Genomic DNA, 12,766 nt, shown 5'->3' with positions numbered 1-12,766 from the left:
GAAAGCTGCCGTTGCTAATCAGTAGTGATCAGCGGCCACGGCCACGCCCACACACAAACACTCATGAGACGAGAGAGAGACAGTGAATTCATGAACAGTGACAGGTTTGACCATTGCTTTGGGGATGAAACCCCGATGATAGACTGACACTCGCCCCCAGTAACTTACAAAACTCTTGCCAAAATTTGGACACAAATTGGGGCCCCCTGTCGGAAACCACGTCCATCGGGAGGCCATGTAAGCGAAAGACGTGAACAGTTACCGCTGTCTCCTTGGCGGAGGGTAATTTGGGCAAGGGAATAAAATGAGCCGCCTTCGAGAACCGGTCCACCACGGTCAAAACGGCCGTCTTGCCCTGGGAGGGCGGGAGGGCGTTAATAAAATCTAGCGCAATGTGGGACCAGGGTCTCGAAGGGACAGACAGCGGTTGGAGTAACCCATCTGGGGGTCGATTGGAGGTCTTACCAGTGGCACAAACCGAGCAAGCCAAGACAAAACTGCGAATGTCACGAGCCATTAATGGCCACCAGAATCGTTGCTTTACCAAAAAACTGGTGCGGTTAACTCCTGGATGACACGCCACGCTGGAACAAAGCCCCCACTGAATAACGTCAGACCAATACTCCTCTGGCACGAACAAACGATTCGGTGGGCATCGGGCGGAGGCGTTACCCCTTCTAAGGCCGTCATAACCTTCGATTCGATCTCCCATCTGAGTGTGGAGACAAATAGGGTCTCGGGTAAAATACACTCGGGAGTAGACGGGCGTTCGGATTGGTAAAAAATTCGAGATAAAGAGTCGGGTTTGATGTTCTTGGAACCCGGGCGTATGAAAGAGAAAAGTCAAAACGTCTGAAAAAAAGTGCCCATCGAGCCTGCCTAGAGTTGAGTCTTTTGGCGGTTCTAATATAGAATATAGTAATATAACTAAACTAATATAGTTACGCTCGGCAGGTGATAAATGATGGGACAAAAACGCGCAAGGATGCATCCTGTCGTCTGTGGAAGAACGTTGGGAAAGAACTGCTCCTACCCCCACCTCTGACGCGTCGACCTCCACCACGAACTGACGTGATGGATCAGGGGCTAGGAGGATGGGGGCCGAAACGAAGCGGCTCTTTAGTTTGGCGAATACAGCCTCGGCTGTATCGGACCACCTGAACGTCGTTCTGGGGGAGGTCAAGGCATTCAGAGGTGCGGCTAGTTGGCTGAAGTTGCGAATAAAACGCAGATAGAAATTGGCGAACCCCAGAAAAGAGGCCTTACGGGATTCTGGACTTGGCCAATTTATCACAGCCTTATCCTTGTCAGGATCCATACGCACTCCCTCAGACGAGACGATGTAACCTAATGTGGCAAGACTCGAGTGGAGGGAAAAGTGAATCACTAATAAGTTTATCCGACTACGCCACCCTGGTGGAGCGCCAGGGAAATAACCCCAATAAGGACACACAGGTAAGTGTTACCGTTTAGAAGGCAGATAACTTGAGACGTGAGGGGCAGTACAAAAATACACTTTATTATAAAATCACCAATAAAATTCTCTCGCTTTCAGGACTCTCACGGCATGACAAACTTCTCCCGAGCCAGGCTTAACGGGAACAGGGCAAGCCGGCTACTACTCCAGGGGTCGTCCAACCCACCTCAAGTCACATCAAATCAGACACCACGCGCCCACACCATAAGGAAGTTTCGTCAGCACACAGTGAAGCACACACAGCACACGGTGTAGCGCACACAGCACACGGTGTAGCACACAAATCGAATGAAGCAGCTAGCCTCCCCCGTTCCACACCAAGTCCTCAATGGCTCAACAGGTGCTAAGGCTCTGTTTACCAGCCAGCATTCACACGCACCCGCTAACATGCTGTTACTGCTGAAAGCAACTCCGCCACAAACTTGCTACAGTGCCATCACCACTAGCCCCTCTCTGGGTAAACTTAAAGGAACCGAGACCCGAAACGAAAAAAATGCCAGGAAGGGAAGAACCCCGACTTAGAGGACCCCTACAAAATCAGACAGAAAATATATTTATAGAATTATGTACAATGATAAAGTCTATATCGATTAGCAATACATTATAAATATAATCTATTATTATAAAAAATACCTGGCATTGCTTGAAGAACACAGGCAAATCAAATATCATTGCAATAATTTTTATTGTCTTCAAAACGTCTGTATCTGCATATTACAGCGATCTCTGTGTTAGCTTTGTGTGTAGCTGCTATCAGTGACGTCCTTGAAGGTCACATGATTATGGCTCTTCTTCATGTTCCATATATGGAGTATTATTGTGCATATAGCGCCCTCAGGCTATTGGTATGAATTGAAAACACAGCACATCTCAGTAAGAAGCGCTCATAATGATTGCATCGACGCATTTGGGTATAAATTCAATAAATATTATTCCTGTCTATAGAAATATGATGTGAATCTATGAGAATATATCAATATTTCTCCAAGTCTGCACATTTTTGAGCTAAAAGTCCTGAGGAACGTTGTTTTGTATAGCACTGTCATGACAACGGTACAGAGTTTTTTTTTCTGAATGGACCAGCTGACGCTCATAATTCATATTAAAGGGATCGATGCATTTTTTCATTTCATAACTCCTGACACAAATTAAGACATAACTGTCACTATAAGTTTCTCAGAATACAATAGTGGTCAAATACTGAAACTTGAGTCTTATATCTTTTTAATGATGTATAGTTTGTCAAAGTATAACATTTAATCTGATAGTAACTTTGAACTAAATAAATAAAAAAACGCTTCAGTGCGCCGACACACTGGTGAGGGTTAACAGGTTAAATATTGTGGCCACTTCCACCTCATTGGTCTGTCAAAGCCCCACTTAACCAGAGCCAATAGGATGGCAACATCACTTATCCTGCCACACTAAGAAAGGAACAGACTGTGCATGAAAAACACATTTCTCCACCTTGACAAAAAGCCCATTCTCTAGCAACCTCTGAAGCACTCGTCTGACGTGCTGAACGTGTTCCTGGAGAGAAGACGAAAAAATCAATATGTCATCCAGGTTGACCTATATGAACTGATCAACTATATCTCTCAGCACGTCATTGACGAGTGCCTGGAAGACAGCTGGGGAGCTGGACAGCCCAAAAGGCATGACCAAGTATTCAAAGTGCCCCCTGGGGGTATTGAACACGGTCTTCCATTCATCACCCTTCCTTATGCGGACCAAATGATAAGCGTTACGTAAATCCAACTTTGTGAAGACGGATGCTCCCTGTAACCGCTCGAAGGCTGAAGACATCAACGGCAAAGGATAAGTATTCTTTACCGTGATGTTGTTCAACCCCCGGTAATCAATACACGGTCGCAGAGACCCATCCTTCTTCCCCACAAAAAAGAACCCCACCCCCACTGGAGATGAGGAATGAGGAATGAACTGAGGATGCTAGAGAATCAGAAATATACTTCTCCATAGCCTCCCTTTCTGGAACAGAAAGCGAATATAACTTGCCCTTAGGCGGAGACTCACCTGGCAATAAGTCTATGGCACAGTCATAGGGAAGATGCGGAGGGAGAGAAGCAGTACAGGACTTACTGAACACTTCCTTCAGGTTCAGGTACTCCTCGGGCACGTTAGGCAAATTCACTGCCTCCTCCTGGAACACAGAAACAGACACAGACGAACAAGCAGTCCGTTCAATCTGAGAGGAAGATCCATCATATATATTTCCTTCTGGACACGGTCAGCCAGCCCATGCAGGAACCTGTCCCACTGCGCCTCCTTGTTCCATTGGCACTCTGTGGCCAGGGTGCGGAACTGGATGGAATATTCCCGACACCGAGCGATCTCCCTGGCGGAGATCGGGGAGTAGTCTGGCCGCCTCCCCAACCGCCACCGCACGATCGAAAACTCTCCTCATCTCCTCCGAGAGTGCCTGGAACGAGGTGCAGCATGGATCCTTGTTCTCCCACACCGCCGTTCCCCAAAGAGCCGCCTTGCCCGACAATAACATGAGCACAAACGCTACCTTTGTCTGTTCCTTGCTGAATGTTTGTGGCTGTAACGAAAAATGCATTGAGCATCTGGTTAAAGCTCTGCAATAATCAGGCTCACCTGAATATCCCTCTGGTGTGGGTAGGCGTGGCTCGTGCTGGAAATGCAGTGCTGGTGGGGTGGGCTGAACGAGCGGTGTGGGTGGCGCAGCGGGACTCCTCAGATGTTGGAGCTGTTGGGTGAGCTCGGACACCTACGTCACCAGAGCTTGGACCGCCCGACCTGTGTTGGAGACGCTCTCCTCTTGTTGGTCCATCCGTGTGATACTTGAGAAATGAAATCGTCCCAACTCATTGAACTCGCTGCATCCATGATGTGGTCAGATCGTTCTGTGACGATAAATGAGGACTGGATGCAAGATGCAAGTAAAAGGCTTTATTAGCTGATGTAGACAACAACAGGTCAGGCGAACACAAACACAGATGAAGACAGGGACTTCGACAGGCAACCAGGTGGTGAATGGTGATTGGTGATCTCAGTGAAGCAATGTAGGAATCCAGGAAGACGACGAGGAACAAGAAGAATCCACAACAAGAAAGCCAGGAGACGAGCATGGAACAGGGAACACACACCGGGGAAGCCACAACGATCTGACAACATGAGACACCAGTTACTGAACATATAAAGGGACAAACAAGTGGTAACAGCTGGCGCTGCTAATCAGTAGTGATCAGCGGCCACGCCCACACACAAACACTCACGAGACGAGAGAGAGACAGTGAATTCATGAACCGTGACATCTTAAGCTGGACTATTTTCTTCTGGAAACAAACTTTTATGCATTATTTTCCTGTTATCTCTGTAAAAGTGCTTTGAAACAATCGGTAACGCTTTAGATTACAGCCCGGAAAGTACTGCGTAATTAAGACACATTTACAGCGTAACTTTCTGTAATTATAGTGTACCTTTAAAGTACTTGCATGTAAGTATAAGGGAACAATATGTAAAGTTTGAGGAATAAAGGGTACATCAATCTTACATTTGGGAGCAATTTAGCGACATTGTGTGTCATTGCGGGCCGTAAATTAAATTGGTGCTTGTTACCCTCTTGTTCCATGTAGTTAAATGTTAACCCCCTGAGGTCGGCTGTATCGCCGGCGATACCAGCTCGCTTTTTTTTTATCAGTGTAAAAGAAACTCATAAATACTCTGTTGACTTTGATTTTCCATAGGAGTTTCATACATCAATCGATTCTGTTAAATGTGTATTATTTTTGTGTATACTCACAATAAAAACAAAGTGTTGTGCTTTTTGCCAAATAAAGAAAAATAAACACGAAGCGAGTTCTGCCTTCTCTCTGCCAGTCCGAACGCGTCCGAAAATGAACAATAACTCAGCGAATACTCAGTCAAACAGGCATACAGACACACAGGCATGAAGCTTGAATTCTCTTCTTTTAAATGAAGTAATTCATATAAAAAACAAATATTCTCATCTTGTGAAATCTGTATTAAAAGAGAGCGATTCCAGTCGAGCTCATCTCAGCTCATTACGTTTTAATCGGCCCCGCCCACGGAGAGCGCGTGCTATTCAAACGCAAATGACTGAGACGATCCCATACAAACTGTGAACGCCCACATATCAGCTCGAGAAAACACATCAAGTTTATTCAGATGATCAGTGTACTTGTCTACACTGTCTCGCAGCGCTGTGAGGAATAATACTAATGGAAAACGTACCTCAGAAGTGCTGGTATTTCGAGGAGCAACGGATGGAATACTGTAGTAAGTTTTTTTTCATTCTCAAGTATATCGCGTTTCTGTGTGAATGAATGAACGAAAGAGATGCGCTGTTTACCACAACTCACAAAAAGCATTATATTCCACAACATTATATTCCTTATAATAAAAACGAAAGACCTATGTTACAGACAAATGAAAGACAACATTTCGTTGATTAGTTTTGGATAGATTACACATTTTTACTGTAAAATATCTGCCACCTCAAATAAGCTTTTGTTTGCCAATTTTTGCTAATATGTTAAATATAGTATGTTTTGTCAATGTAGGCTATATTTGAAGTAATGAATCCTTAACTTTGAAATATGTATGATAAAATGTATACTTTAGTTTTTACAAAGAAAGATTACACTTCAATTGTTGTTGTAATTGTAACCTTTTTAATAAAAAAAATATATTTACAAGGTAGATGTAAACAAATTTTAAAAGGTAAATATAAGCCTTTTCTTTAAATAATTTTTATTGTGTTTTATTATTGACAAATTTGGGGAGAGGATACATATTCCAAAACTGAAAATACAGTATGAGAATTAACTGCACAATTACTAGACATGTTTTCCTTGGATATTATACAATTTGCAAACAACATTTGTGAAAAAAAAATATAAAAAAATAAATTGACATGCTTCCAACTGTGAACCAATTTGGTAGAATATATATATATATATATATATATATATATATATATATATATATATATATATATATATATATATATATATTGCTCTTGCATTCTTTCTTGTGGCTATAGGTGACACACCTGAATGAATGGCTCATTAAGTATGCGGGCCCCATTGTCTCCTCAGGTGTGAACCACTACATATGCATGATGCTGTTGAATGGTTGACACCCCTTGCGCATATTGCCTTTACAAACAAAAAGTGTTTTACAAGATTTAAATCAATGTATTGTGTTATGTGAATGATAAGGGCAGGATGATTTTCACATCGTTTTGAAGAAAAAACTCTAGGCAACGACATCAATTAGTCAAAAGTCTTATTGTCACATATTTAGTATGTGTTTTGTGGCCTTATTTCAGAAACTTTAGTTTTTAGTTTTTTCAATAACCATGCATAAACATTATTCTCTCAAAAATACAAACATGTACATGCATGTTGCTCACATATTATGGTAGCCCTGTTTGTGCTAAATAGAGAGTAATTATACCTTTGCCATTAATATGTTTATAAGCAACTGAAAAAAGCACAAATGTCAGGGCATGTCAGAACATCTCAAGGACCCCAAAAACCCCTCAGACCCCAGAGGGTTAAGTACAATAAAAATACATACACACAATCTAATATTACTGACTGGAAACCTATATTTGAAAAACAACTTATTACAGTTGGTCTGAAGCGATAGTCTATGGTTTAAAAACTTTAAAATGTTGTAATTCTTCTCACAAACACTTACTGTTTCACTTCAGAAGACATTGATTCATCCATTGGGGTTGTATGGATTACTTTGTAACAGTTATTGCAGTATGTGCTGTTTGATCCAACTTTTAGGAACACATGAGCTTGCATTATATGTATTCCCAGAGATTTTATTTTTCTACAAACCCTCATTTGTGTTGATCTGAAGAAGGAAAGTCATATACATCTTGGCTGGCATGAGGGTAAAAGATGAGTAAATGGCGAGGATGTATTTCTGTGTGTACTACTGCACTTTCTTTTAAAACATAATACAGAATAGCAAGAGACATGATTTAGTCTTCAGATTCATCAGTGAAAATAAAGAAAAATAAGAAGAGGAACAAAAGGAAGAAGCCAAGCAAGAGAAAAAAGGAGGGACAAAACACGCTACTTTCTGTCAAGACTTAAGCATTTGAAATGAATTGTTAATTTAAAAAAAACAGATTAAAAAAAATATATGTTGCCATATTCAAATAAAGATTTTAAAATGTAGGCTGTCACTAATTTAAACTAGTATATGTTCAACTAATTATCAGCCTCTTATTTGTATAGTTACCTCTACAGTTTTCTGTATCCCGAGCACCCCGTTCCTCACTCTCGGCTGGGGATACAGGGGACAACTCTGGGTTTGGGCTAAATTCCAAGTTTGGAGCCCTCAATCCCCTTGGACAGCACGCCAAATACGCTTATTATATATTTTTTACTCTATTTGATCATTTGTAAAGTGTGAACTTGTGAAAATGACTGCCACAGGTAATCAGACATTGTTTATTTATTAAAGATTAAAGATTTGATTAAAATCTATAAATCAAAATATATATTGCATTTATGAAGAAAAGGTTCAGCACCCAAGGCTCCATTGCTATTGCCTCAATGGTGTACAATGTCTTTGGGTGGATTGCTGAGGTGGATTGCCAGCAACAGCCATTAGGATTGTTTGTGATTTTGTCTTAGTGACTTAGGAGTCCTCTTGACTACTCCTAACGTTTCACAGATTAGGGAGCTAGTTTTAGCACTAAAATGCTTTGTGAAATACTTTTATAGCAAAAATGCAGGAGTCCTAAAATTAGGACTGACAAACCCATTATTTTTAAGAGTTTCTCTTAAATCGGTAAGTTAAGAGCTACTTTTAACCTTAAAATGTTTTGTGAATACGGTGCCATATATATAAAGCCACTCAGAGTAAAATTAAGTCTTAAGTGATTAAAATTTTTAAGAATGACATAATTTTACTCTTATTCCTAAACTTAAGAAAATGTGTGATTCATAAAGGTTCCTAGGTGTTAAGACTTGGTCTCAGCTCCTGAATTATTTAAGAGTGCTGGAGAGGTATCCTAACCTTGTCAGGAGTAGCAAGATGGCAGCAGAGAGGAGGAGAACACACACTTTCAAACGAACATATAGGGCCCTATCTTGCACCCAGCGCAAGTGACTTTGTACACCGACGCATGTATCATTCCTATTTTGCACCCGCGCAAAGCGGACTTTTCCCTCCACAGAAGCACGTCGGTAAGTTAGGAAATACACTTGCGCTCCCGGGGGCGGTTCAGCGCAAAGAGGAGGCGTGTTCCGGCGCAAACGTTCCTTCATGCTATTTTGCAGGTTTAGAAAACAATTGCGCCACTAACCAGGAAAAAATTGTTTAAAGTCAGTTGCGCATGTTATTCATATGCTATTTTAAGGGCGCATGCTTGGCCATAAATAATCAATGTAGCGTGTGCACAACGCGCATACACTTTGATTCTCTCATCTACACAGAAGCAGCAGTTTTCATTTTTGCAAATCATACATTATTACGATAGATAGATAGATAGATAGATAGATAGATAGATAGATAGATAGATAGATAGATAGATAGACAATTTATTATAAAAGCATACATCTAGCTTACACATTTACCCAAATTATCATACGCCTGTTTAACCGAAGTTAATTTGGGTGGGTTTCTCCATTCAATGTAACTTCTCTCTTTTACGGCCGTGACGAGAGCGTTGCTCTCCTCGGCTGTGAACCGCTCCTGGCACGCGCCTGGCAAATCCGCCGTTACAATAGCAATCCGCTATGGAAAAAGTGCGTCTTCTCTTAAAGGGAATGTGAGATGACGCTCTGATTGGTTTATTTCACGTTACTCCCAAACCACACCTATGCATAATGAAGCTACTTCAGACCAACCCATTTTAGATTTGCGCCTGGCGCAAGAGTCATTTATCCCGCCGGGAAAATAGCAACAGCGCCGAGACCCGCCCACAAAGTTACTTGCGCTTTGCGCTTGACACTTGCGTTTCAGATCGTTAAAATAGGGCCCATAATGTATTACGGAGTTGATCAAACTAAAAATTTGATCATCATGGTATTCTTTTTGTTATTGACCATTAAGAAATGTTATAGCTTCTCCCACTCTACAAATCAATGCTCTAACTGCAGAAATGAAAGTAATAATTACATTTTTGGCAACTGGAAAAATGCAGCAGTGCACCAGTGATGACTTAGGCTCATCAGTCGACAGTAAGCAGGGTCCGAAATAGCACTATTGACCACACCAAACATACTGCAGTGGCCAAAAGTAATGTGCAGAGGTTTTTTTTAATGGCCCTACAAGTTTGCTTAAACCATCAAACTATGAGGAAAATATTTGTATATTTATATATTTTTAAGTATTTTAAAATATGAGGAAGAACAAAACAATAAACTTAAACTTACAATAAACAATAAACAAAATTATTTCAAGTCAAGTCACCTTTATTTCTATAGTGCTTTTTACAATACAGATTATTTCAAAGCTGCTTTACAGTGATTACAGGGAAAGATTGCAACACAGTTCATTTGAAATATCTCATTGCGACTGGTGCAAAGGTCTCATTCCCAAAGAAGTAAACCAAAAGGTAATAAAGTTTTTAAGAGTTTAGAGATATCTTGCTTACAGAGGAGGGTGGGTCTTTCAGGCACTATCTCAAAAGGTGTAAACCCATGCCTGGAGACTTGATGCAAATTCCCAATCTGAAGAAGATTTCTGTCTTGGTCTGTTATTTAAGAAGATGTTGCAGGAGGCTCAGCACGATTTGTAATCAGATCAGCCCATAGTCAGCCCCAGTCTTTCAGACACTCAGCATTATGTATCCTATTTTCCTGGGGTCAAGTATTTACGCAAATAAACTACATCATTCAACAATCTCTTCTCTTCCACGTCATTCTCCTACACTGTTGATGTAGTGTAAACAGTTCAGCGCAGGATAATGACATGGAAGAGAAGAGATTGTTGAATAAAGTTGTTATTTTGGGGGGGTTTTGCGCACAAAAAGTATTCTCGTCGCTTCATAATATTAAGGTTGAACCATGGACTATTTTAACAATGTTTTTACTACCTTTCTGGGTCTTGAAAGTTGCAATGACGTTGCTGTTAATGGAGGGACAGAAAGCTCTCAGATTTCATAAAAAAAATCTTAATTTGTGTTCTGAAGATATAAACGAAGGTCTTACAGGTTTGGAACGACATGAGGATGAGTAATTAATGACAAAATTTTCATTTCTGGGTGAACTAACCCTTTAAACTTCAGCACGCTACTCCTTCCGCACCGATTCTCGTGGTCCCATGAATGAGGTGTCAAATTAACCGGCTCATTGAGGAGAGGTGTGGTATGACTTTTCTAAGCAATTGGGTCTATGATGTTCGTCCGGCGGGCGATAAATCAGCCGAAAAATGTCCCATAGACTTAACATTGGCACAAAATTTGTAAGATCATATCTTTGGATTAGAAGGTCATAGAGACTTGGGGTTGGGCTCTTTTGATTCAGCCTATCATGTAGTCAATAAGTAGTGACATAACAACTTCATGGCCACGCCCTAGCAACCAGTTACAGGACCCTAGTGACCATTAAACAACATTAATAAGCAACATCTCAGCACCAGAACATTGTAGAAACACAGAGTTGGGCTTTTTTGACTCAGACTGGCTCTGACAGTCTTTAACCCCCTGGGGCCGGCGGTATCGCCGGCGATACCAGCTCGCTTTTTTTTTTTATCAGTTCAAAAGAGATTAATTTTGCTCTGTTGACTTTGATATTACAAACACGTTTCATACATCAATCGATTCTGTTAAATGTGTATTATTTTTGTGTATACTCACAATAAAAACAAAGTGTTTTGCTTTTTGCCAAATAAAGAAAAATAAACACGAAGTGAGTTCTGCCTTCTCTCTGTCAGTGTAGTCCATTCTGAAACACGTCCGAAAATGAACAATAACTCAGCGAATACTCAGTCAAACAGGCATACAGACACACAGGCATGAAGCTTGAATTCTCTTCTTTTAAATGAAGTAATTTATATAAAAAACAAATATTCTCAGTTCATGTAATCTGCAAGAAAAGAGCGAGATGTCAGTCGTTCTCATCTCATCGAATTATTTTTAATGTGACCCCGCCCACGGAGAGCACGTGCTATTCAAACGCAAATTACTGAGGCAATCCACGCAAACCTGTGAACGCCCCCATATCAGCTCGAGAAAACACAAGTTTAATCAGATCATTGTACTTGTTTACACCGTCTCGCAGCGCTGTGAGGAATAATAATAATGGAAAATGTACCTCAGAAGTGCGGGTATTTCGAGGAGCAAGGATCCGACTGAGCTGAGGAATACTGAAGTACGTTTTTTTTCCTTCTCAAGTGAATCGCGTTTCTGTTTGTGAATGAATGAACGGCAGAGATGCGCGCTGTTTACCACAGCTCGCAAAAAGACAGTTTAAATTTAAATCGCATTTCTGTGTGTGAATGAATGATGATGTTTTAGCAAACTGTATTGCTATACTGAGATGAGTAAAAATCGACTGAAATATGTTGAAATAAAATGTAGGCTATATTTGTATAAGCAACGTATAAACTGCAAATTAACATTTATATGCCCTAATATTTCATAAAAACAACGTTACAGTCAGGCGTTTCTGTGTGTGAATGAATGTTTCGCTTTTAGCAAACTGTATTGCTATACTGAGTAAAAATCGACTGAAATATGTTGAAATAAAATGTATTTGTATAAGCAACGTATTAAACTGCAAATTAACATTTATATTTCTTATAATAAAAATGAAAGACCTATGTTACAGACATATGAAAGACAACATTTCGTTGATTAGTTTTGGATAGATTATACATTTTTACTGTAAAATATCTGCCACCTCAAATAAGCTTTTGTTTGCCAATTTTTGGTCATATGTTAAATATAGTATGTTTTGTCAAAAATAAAGTAATCAAATAATCAATCAAATCCTTAACTTTGAAATATGTATGATAAAATGTATACTTTAGTTTTTACAAATAAAGATTACACTTGAATTGTTGTTGTAATTGTAACCTTTTTAATAAAAAAATATATTTACAAGGTAGATGTAAACAAACTATTAAAAGGTAAATATAAGCCTTTTCTTTAAATAATTTTTATTGTGTTTTATTAGTGACAAATTTGGGGAGAGGATAAATATTCCAAAACTGAAAATACAGTATGAGAATTAACTGCACAATTACTAGACATGTTTTCCTTGGATATTATAGGCCAATTTGCAAGCACAATTTGTGAAAAAAACA

The sequence above is a fragment of the Leuciscus leuciscus genome (genome assembly GCF_965113295.1).
Source record: "Leuciscus leuciscus genome assembly, chromosome: 22".
Taxonomy (NCBI): Eukaryota; Metazoa; Chordata; class Actinopteri; order Cypriniformes; family Leuciscidae; genus Leuciscus; species Leuciscus leuciscus.
Note: the sequence above shows the minus strand (reverse complement) of the source record.